Consider the following 10,495-nt stretch of genomic DNA (forward strand, 5'->3'; position numbering starts at 1 on the left):
TGCGTGGTGAGTGGGGCAAGGCTGCTGTTCCCGTCACTCATCACAGCTGCCTGAGGCGTGGTGGAGGGACTCGGGCCTGTGTGGGGACTGACCCTCAGAACACTCACCCAGCGTCTCCAGGCATGAGGTTTTCACTGGGAGGAGATGGCACTTTGGAACATATATATATTTTTATTATTATACCTGGTCAGCTTCCTCGTTCATGTTCAGAAGAGAATGTATTTGACACTGGGGGAAAGACATTTCCCTGATGTCTTAGTGCCCTAGATGGGCCGGCTCGCACAGTGAACATTTCCTCCTCACAGTCCTGACAGCTGGGGAGTCTGGGGTCAGGGTCTGCGAGGGTCTCTTCCAGTCTTCCTGACACCTGGGCAAGAGTCCCGTCTCTTGTTCTTGTAAAGGACACAAATCTCCACCCTCATGACCTCATCTAAACCTAATTACACCCCAAAAAGCACACCTTCTAATACCATCCCATTGGGGGCTAGGGTTTCACATATGGATTTTGGGAGGACATAAACCGGTAGTTTGTAACACCTGGGATTTTAAATTTTATATAAATACATCTTTTTAAAGCAAAGCGTACTTCTTATAGTCCGAAGTCTCAAATTCTTTGGGTTTCGTGGTTCCTCCTAGTCCGAGCCCTATCAATGCAAGGCACTTCCCACTGCTTTCAAACAACAGCGCCCCCTGCCCCGTCCTCTGCACTGCGGGGGTCAGTCCTGCGTGGGACGTGCTTTCCCGCCCAATCGGAAGAGCGCGGCCCTGTGCTCTCTGCGTTTGATCTCAGTTCTTCTGGTACTTGTGGTACATGGAAGACCTCAGACAAGTCGCCTAACCTCTCTGTGCCTTAGCTCCTTTAATCTGTACTATGGAAATAATACTAGTCCGTGTCCCATAGAGTTATTGGGAGGACTGAATGAAAGATGTTGTTACAAGATACACATTCAGTAAGTGTTGGCCAAGTTTAATTAAAGACTTTAGGCACCATGGCTCTAACAATGAAATTATTACTATCCAGATCTTGCCCATCCCGAAAGTTCAGCTTAAGTCTTATCTCCTGAAAGCTTTACCTTCTCAAAATTTTGGATATTAGTTGATAACAATGTTAAGTGTTTAAGTTTATGCTTCCAAAGGCCCCACTCTTCATGCCTTCCCCACATTTTGTATACCAATAAGGTGCATACATTGTTTTATTGTATCTCTCTAAAAACATCCAGAAAAGTGAGTAATGAATTACTAGTGTGGAAATATTTTTTTCCCTAATAAAAAAAAGGACAATTCATTAATAAGGTAAACCCTGGCCCTGCTGCCCCATGACCATTTTATGTCATGGGTTAAGTGATCATTCTATCCCAGTCTTAGTAGCTATAGTTGGTAGTTGAAGTTACTAGATTTCACCAATAACTACTCTAGTGAGCTGACTTTTTAAAAAATATGTTTTTATTGATTTTTAGAGAGAGAAGAAGGGGGGGAGAGAGAGAAAGAGAGAGAGAAACATGGATGTGAGAAAGTAAGAAACATGGACTGGCTGCCTCCTGCATGCCCCCTACTGGGAATCCAGCCAAAACCCTGGCATGTGCCCTGACCAGGAATCGAACCAATGACCTCTCAGTCCACGGGACAATGCTCAACCCACTGAGCCACACCAGCCAGGTTTGGTTTTTTTTAATATGTTTTTATTTTTTTAGAAGGAGAAGGAGAGAAAGAGAGAGAGGTGAGCTGACTTTGAATGACTGTTCATCTATCTGAGAGAACACCTGAGGTTGGATAAGTTCAAAGGGTGCTGAGATTAAATATCAAAGAGAGTTGAGTTCAAAAGCAGAAAAAGTTGTTAATGGCTGTTTTGTTGTATAGCAGCCTTCCCAAGAGAAGTGATGAGAAATCTTCTGCTGAAGCTGTTTAAAATCAAATTTCCCAAACACAAAATATCACAAACATATGGAAATTTAACTATCACACTCTTAACCTGTGAGTCAAAGAAAAAATCCCAAGGGAAATTTTAAACTACCTTGAGACAAATGGCGATGAAAATGTAGCAAAACATATGGGGTGTAGTAAAAGCAGGCCCAAGAGGGAAATGTATAACGGTAAATGCATACATTACAAAAGAAGAAAGATCTCCCCTGGCCAGTGTGACTCAGTGGGTGAGCATCAACCCCTACACCAAGAGGTCACCAGTTTGATTCCCAGTCAGGGCACATGCTCAGGCTGTGGGCCAAATCCCCAGTGGGGGGCATGCAGGAGGTGGCCAGTTGATGTTTTCTCTCATGGATGTTTCTCTCTCTCTCTCCCTCTCCCTGCCTCTCTCTCTAAAATCAATAAAGAAAAAAATTTAAAAAGTAATCTCAAATGAATAACTTAACTGTAGATGTTAAGGAACTAGAAAAGAAGAGCAAACTAAACTCAAAGCTAACAGATAGAAGGAAATATAGGTTAGAGTGGAGAAAAATGAATAGAAAACAGAAATCAATAAAACATAAAGTTAGTTCTTTGCAAAGAGCAACAGAATTGACAAACTTTTAGCTAAACTGACTAAAAAAAAAGGTTCAAATTGACAAAAGCATTATGAAGTGGGGACATCACTACTGATTTTACAGAAAAACAAAAGTACTATGAATAATTGTATGCAAGCAAATTGGATAACAGATTAAATGGACAAATTTCTAGAAACAAAGAATCAAACAGTATTGAATCATGAAAAACTATAAAATCTGAATAAACCTATAAATAATAGGAGAATTGAATTAGTAATCAAAAACTCCCAGCAAAGAAAAGCCCTGGACTAAATGCCTACACTGGTGAATTCTACTAGATATTTGAAGAGGAATCAACACAATTTCTTTCTCAAATTCTTCCAGAAAACTAAAGAGAAGCAATATTTACTAACTCATTCTGAGGCCAGAATTACCCCAACACCAAAGCCAAACAAAGACATTAAAAGAAAACTTAAAACCAATATCCCTTATGAATATTCATACAAAAATCTCCTACAAATATTGGAAAAACCAAATTCTGCAGCATATTAAAAAGATTACGCACCATGGCCGAGTGGACTAATTCCTGGAATGCAAGGGTGGTTCGACATGTGAAAATCAGTCAGTATAATACAATACATTAACACAATGAAGCAGGGGAGAAAACATGATCATTTTAATCGATACAGAAAAAGCATATGACAAAATTCAACACCCTTTCACAATAAAAATACTCAACACACTAGAAATAAAGGAAAGCTATTTCAACATAATAAAGGCTATATAAATATGAAAAACCCATACCTAACATCACACTCAAAGATCAGGAAGACAACAGAATACAAGCTGTTGCCACTTCTATTCAACATAGTATTTGAAGTTCTAGCCAGAACAATTAGATAAGAAAAAGAAAAGTCATCCAAATTAGAAAGAATGAAGTAAAATTATCTCTGTTCAGATGATCTGATCTTATGCATAAAATCCCTAAATATTACACAAACACAAAACCTGTTAAATCAAATAAATTAATTCCGAAAAGTTACAGGATTAAAAAAAACACAAAAACCCTTCATATTTCTATATACTAACAATGAACAATGAAAAGGAAATTTAAAAAACAATTTGGTTTATGATAACATTAAAAAAGGAATAAATTCATCCAAGGAGGTGAAACACCTGTATACTTAAAAAGTACAAATCATTGCCCTGGCCGGTTTGGCTCAGTGGTAGAGTATCGGCCCGAAAACCAATGAGTTGTGGGTTCAATTCCAGTCAAGGGCACATACCTCAGCTGCAGTTTGTCTCAGCCCTGGTTGGGGTCGTGCAAGAGGTGACCAGTCATTGTGTCCCTCTCACGTTGATGTTTCTCTCTCTCCCTCCCACTCTATCTGAACAAAAATGGAAAAATATTCTTGGGTGAGGATTTTTTTAAAAGGTATAAAACAGCCCTGGCCAGTTTGGCTCAGTGGTTGGAGCATCGGCCTGCGGATCAAAGAGTCCTGGGTTTGGTTCCCGCTAGGGACACATACCAAAAAAAAAAAGTACAAAACATTACTGAAATAAGTTAAAAGAGACCTAAATAAATGAAAGACGTCCCATGTTCATAGATTGGAAGACTTAATATTGTTATAATGACAACACTACCCAAAGTGATCTATAGATTCAATGCAATTTTTATTAAAATCTCAAGGATTTTTTTTTTTTTACAGACATAGAAAAACCAATCCAAAAGTTCATATGAAATCCCAAGGGATCAAAACAATAGCCAATTGTTGGTTAATACATTGTCCTCAGTATTCATGGGGGATTGGTTCCAGGACCTCCCGCAGATACCAAAATCTGCAGATGTTCAAGTCCCTTATATAAAACAATGTAGTATTTGCATATAACCTATGCACATCCATATATTTTAAATCAACTCTAGATTAAATATTAGAAACAATGAAAAAATATAGTAAAGTTGCAAGATATAAAGTCAATGTACAAAAATAAACTTCTGGGAGTGGGGAGGAGGGGGGATCAATGGGAGGGAAAAGGGAGAACATCTGTAATAATTTCAATAAAGAGATAAAAACATGCCCTGGCCAGTTTGGCTCAGTGGTTGGAGGATTGGCCTGCGGACCAGAGAGTCCTGGGTTTGGTTCCCGCTAGGGGCACGTACCAAAATAAATAAATAAATAAACAAAAAAAAATCTAAGTCAACAAAAATGAGAAGAAAATAAACTGCTTTCCTATATACTAACAATGAAACATCAGAAAAAGAAATAAAAAATGTTTCCTTTTGCAATGCAACAAAAAGAATAAAATACTTATGAATGAACAAAAGATATGAAAGACCTATTTACTGAAAACTAGAAAGCATTATTTAAAAAGACTGAAAAAGGCACAGTGAAATGAAAAGGCATTCCATGTTCGTGGATTGGAAGAATAAACATAGTTAAAATGGCCATAGTACCCAAAGCAATATACAGATTTAATGCAATGTCCATCAAAATCCCAATGTCATCTTTTAATAAACTAGAACAACAACAACAACAAAAAGCAATCATCTGATTTGTATGGAACCACAAAAGACCCCAAATAGCCAGTGCAATCTGAGAAAAAACAAACAAACAAAGGTAGAGGTATCACACTACTTCACTTCAAGTTATATTACACAGCTATGATAATCAAACAGCATGGTATTGGCAGAAAAACAGACACAAAGACCAATGAAACAGAATTGAGAACCCAGAAATAAAATGACATGTATATGGGCAAAGAATTTTTTACAAAGGAGCCAAAAACATAAAACATACAATGGAGAAAAGTAAGCCTCTTCAATAAATGGTGCTGGGATAATTGGAAAGCCACTTGTGAAAGAATAAAACTAGATTACAATTTGTCCTTATGTACAAACATTAATTCAAAATGGATCACAGACCTAAATATAAGATCTGAAACAATGAATTGCACAGAAGAAAACAGGTACGAAACTTATGGACCTTGACTGTAGAGAACATTTTATGAATTTGACCCCAAAGGCAAGGGAAGTAAAGGCAAAAATAAATGAATAACACTATATCAAACTAAAAAGCTTCTGCACAGCCAAAGAAACTGCCAACAAAACGAAAAAGCAACCAACCAAATGGGAGAAGATATTTGCAAACAACTGCTCCAACCAGGGGTTGATATCCAAAATATATAAAGAACTCATACACTAAACAAACAAACAATCCAATTAAAAAATGGGCAGGGGACCTGAACAGACACGTCTTTCAAGAAGATAAAAAAAACAGCCAACAGATATATGACAAGATGTTCAACTTCACTAGCTATTGGGGAACTGCAAGTCAAAACTACAATGAGATACCATCTCACACCTGTTGGAATGGCAATTATCAACAACACAAAACAAGTAATAACAAGTGTTGGAGAGGCTGTGGATAAAAAGGAACCCTCATTCACTGCTAGTGGGAATGTAGAATGGTATAGCCACTATGGAAAACAGTGTGGTGGTTCCTCAAAAAATTAAGAATAGAGTTACCATAGGACCCAGCAACCCCTCTCCTGGGTATCTACCCCAAACACTTGAAAACATTTATTTACAAAGATATACACACCCTTATGTCTACTGCAGCATTATTCATGGTGGCCAAGACATAAGACAACCAAAGTGTCCTTCGATATAGGACTAGACAAAGAACATGTGGTACATATATACTATGGAATACTACTCAGTCATCCGAAAGGATGACATACTGCCATTTGCAACAACATGGATGGACCTTGAGATTATTATGCTATAGAGTTTAAGGTACCATCACGGTCCCAATGATAATTATTTTAATTACAGTTTGTAGTTATTAACCTGTAACTAAATGCTAGACATTGTGCTAATTATTTCATTTAATCCTTATGCTTGATGTAGGTACATTTATCATCCCAACTTCAGGTAGAGCGCATGGACACTCAGAGGGTACATAAAGAACTACATAAACATTATAAATAGAAGATACTCAAAGGAGCATATATGAAGCAAATCACAGCGGCTTAAAGGAAATGAAGAGGTTAATTTTTAAATGGCTAGTAGTGCAACTAAATAGTATAAATAGCATTTTACTTCTTCTCATTAGCATTTTGCAAACTCTGTTCACACTCACTGACTCTGGATGGGTGTAGTGTAAGACATTTACCTCCCAGGGAATCACAGATTAGCTAGACAATCGTAGTTTTACAAATGGAGTAATTTAACACCACTCTTTATAACAAAATAATAAGTACATTGATATTTTAGATATACTGTTACCAACAATTCTGGCCAAAATCCATGTATAGCAAGAAAGAATTTCAGTGGGAAAGTGAGTGCATTAAAAATGATCTTTGCGCTCAGCCGGTGTGGCTCAGTGGCTGAGTGTCGACCCATGCACCAAGAGATCGCCAGTTCGATTCCAGTCAGGGCACGTGCCCAGGTTGTGGGCCTGATCCCCAGTGGGGGGCATGCAGGAGGCGGCCCATCGATGTTCTCTCTTGTTGATGTTTCTATCTCTCTCTCCCTCTCACTCTATAATCAATAAAGGAAAAAAAAAATTTTTTTTAATAAATAAATAAATAAATAAAAATAAAGATGACCTTTGGGGATTCAATAAAAAATTATTATTTTTTCCTTAATGTCCTCCTTGTCTTCTTTCCCCTCTCTACCAACCCCAATGATTTAGTATTCTATTTCTTTATTGCTACTGATTATTATCCCCCTATTTAAAATAGGAAGGAAGGAGAAGGAAGTATTCCTTTCTCTGGGAAGAAAGCCCTGAATACAATTTGGGGAAATTCATCTTTAAGAAGCACTAGATGTGCTATGTGGCTTCGTGTTTAAAATCATTTATCCCTGGTATTATGAACAATACAGCTTCCTCTATTCATTTGCTAGGGCTGCCATGACAGAGTACTAAAGACTTGGTCGCTTTCATTAATTTCCTCCCTGTGTGGAAGTCCAAGACCAAGGTGCTGGCAGGGCTGGTTTCTTCTGAGGCCTCTCTGCTTTGCTCGCACATGGCCTTCCCTCTGTGCACACCTCTGTGTCCCGATCTTCTCTTCTCATAAGGACACCAGTTATATTTCACTAAGGTTCACTCATTTTGCCTTAATTACCTCTGTAAGGACCCTGTCTCCAAACCCAGTCACATTCTTAGGTACTGGAGGATCAGAATTTCCACATATGAATTTTCAGGGGAACATAATTCAGCCCACAACAATTTCTATCTGCATCACAGATCTAATAAAATAAGAGAATATTCAGTAAAACACTATCAACGCAATTATATCCTGTACAAGAGGGTGTCTGTTAGGGTTGTTAAATCAGTCACATCTTCAACTATTTTAAAATCATTTGTGAAATTTAAGTTGCTTGTAAGGAAAGATTTTATTGGCTACTGTTTTAGAGAGCAAGGCCATAAAGAGAAGCAAATGATATGTTGTTCATATCTGCAAATAAGAACAACAATTTAAATGTTAAAAGTTCTCTAAATTCGCCCTGGCCAGTTTGGCTCAGCGGTTAGAGCGTCAGCCTGCGGTCCGGAGAGACCCGGGTTCGGTTCCCGCTAAGGGCACGTACTTCGGTTGCAGTTTGTCCCCGGCCCTGGTTGGTCGTGCGGGTGGCAGCCACTCGATGTGTCCCTTCACGTCTATGTTTCTCTCTCTCTCTCCCTCCCACTCTATCTGTACAAAAAATGGAAAAATATCCTCGGGTGAGGATTAAAAAAAAAAAAAAAAAAAAGTTCTCTAAATTCAAGAACCCCCTGAAATAGAGCTAAATGGAAGTTCTACAACTATGAAATTAAAGAAGCCACATCAAGACCAGTAGGAAGGGCCGAGACACAGAAGGGCAGGTCCCATACCCATGGGTGGTGGATAAAAATCAGGACGGATACCTTGGCTGTGAAGGTCCTCTACAGGAGCAAGGGGTCCCAGTCCCACACCAGGCCCCCCAGCTCAGGGTTCCAGTGCCAGGAAAAAAAGGACCCATAACTTCTGGCTATAAAAACCAGTGGGAATTAAGGCTGAGACTGCTGGAGCCCCAGGCAGTTCCTGTTAAATGGCCCACAGGCATGAACTTGCTGGGATTTGTTCCCTCCGGGCTTCAGCTTCAGTGCCAGGGAGGCAGCTTGAAAGGCATCAGAGACCTACAGGGAGTTGTTTGACATTAGGGCGAGGGCTGGAGAGGCACCTTTCTCTAGGACAGACTTGCTGGCAGAGGCCATTGTTCCTTTGGTGAGCCCTTCCCCCAGAGGGCTGGCAGATGGGAACCAGATTTGGGACTCTAGCAACCTGGCTCACACTGTTTGCCCCGCCCTGGTGATTCCCTGAGGTGCTGCCCCACCCAACTTTCAGGCCCACCCAAGCTGTTTCCAGTGGCTTTACCAGAGAAATGGCCTGTCTGACCTCATGCTTCAGATTTTGCTAAAAATCTCTCAAACAACATCTGGCCTCAGTGAACCCCATACCTCTGGCTAAGTGGCCTCAGGGCTGGTACTAGCAGCAGCTGGACTTGGTTCACAGCTTGGCCTTGCCTAGGCACGTTCAAGCCCAGCACAAGGAGCAGCCATCTGCAGATCACTTTGTAGCTTATGCCTGGTGGCTCCAGGTAGAACACAGGCAGTGACTGACCTTGACATGAACCTCCTGGGAGGCCCCAGAGTCAACACACCCAGTGGACAGCTTAAGACCACGTGGAAACAACACCATCCAACCATCTCCACAAGCAACACACTCAAGGGATGGACTCAGTGGGTACCAGAGCCCTGCTGAAGTAAGTGCTCTGTGTGGTAGACCCCTGTACAGCTGATACTCCAGGTGGTCAGATGTCAGTGGTCAGTGGTCACAGCCAGTCCTTGCAGGTGATCAGCCTGAGTAAATCTCTCCCAATGATGTGCCAACAGCAATCGAGTCTCAACTACAGCTGAAGGGTGTACTGTCCAGATATGGGGGTACACCTTGAGAGCCCAGCTGGGGTGATCAGGGAGGCTGTGCCACTGGATCCTACAGGACACCTACAACAATAGGCCACCCTATTATTGGGTTTAACGATGAAGGGATTAAGAAGTACAAATTGGCCCTGGCCGGTTGGCTCAGCAGTTAGAGCAGACTAGAGAGACCAGGGTTCGGTTCCTGCTACGGGCACGCATCTCGGTTGCAGTTTGTCCCCAGCCCTGGTTGGGGTTGTGTGAGTGGCAACCAGTCCATAAGTCTCTCTCATGTCGATGTTTCTCTCTCTCTCTCTGTGTCTCTCTCTCCCTCCCACTCTATCTTAAGATAAATGCAAAAATGTCCTCGGGTGAGGATAAAAATAAATAAAGAGCTTCACTAAAAAAAAGTACAAATTGGTTGTTAGACTAATGAAATTCAGAGGGAGGGGGGTGGGGGTGGGAAGAGATAAACTAAAGAACTTCTATGCAGACATGCATACCAACGGACACAGAAAATAGTGTGGGGAAGGCAGGAGGTGGTGTAAAGGACAAACACATGCTATGTGAACATACAGTAAAATTTTTCCCATCAGGCAGACCTTACCCCCTGGATTTTAAGAGAATGGCAAGAACTAGCTGCTAGAGTTAATAGATAACCACTGCATTGTATACATAACCATTGCTTTGTGTACACCGGAAAGGCTTGCTCCCTCAGGCATAACAGCTAACTGCAACTATCTGCTTCTGTACTTGCTTGCAAACCCTTAGCTAAATTCCTTACCAGGGGCTAAGACAACTATATAAGCAACCTTCCCCCTGAGCTTGGGGCTGCTCTCTCTTCTGCATAGGATGGGACAGTCGCCACGCGGCTAATAAAGCTCTCTAAATCTGAACCCAGTTGGGAGTCTGAGTCTGGTCTGTCTAGTTTGTCTACAACAGTGGGTGGGAGTGGGGAGGAGGGGGTCAATGGGGGAAAGGGGGGGGGCATCGTAATACTTGCAACAATAAAGATAAATTTTAAAACATTCTCTAAATTTTGAAAAATGAAAAAAGTAATCTAAAATTAATGGTTAA

The sequence above is a fragment of the Molossus molossus genome, unplaced genomic scaffold (genome assembly GCF_014108415.1).
Source record: "Molossus molossus isolate mMolMol1 unplaced genomic scaffold, mMolMol1.p scaffold_m16_p_1, whole genome shotgun sequence".
Classification (NCBI taxonomy): Eukaryota; Metazoa; Chordata; class Mammalia; order Chiroptera; family Molossidae; genus Molossus; species Molossus molossus.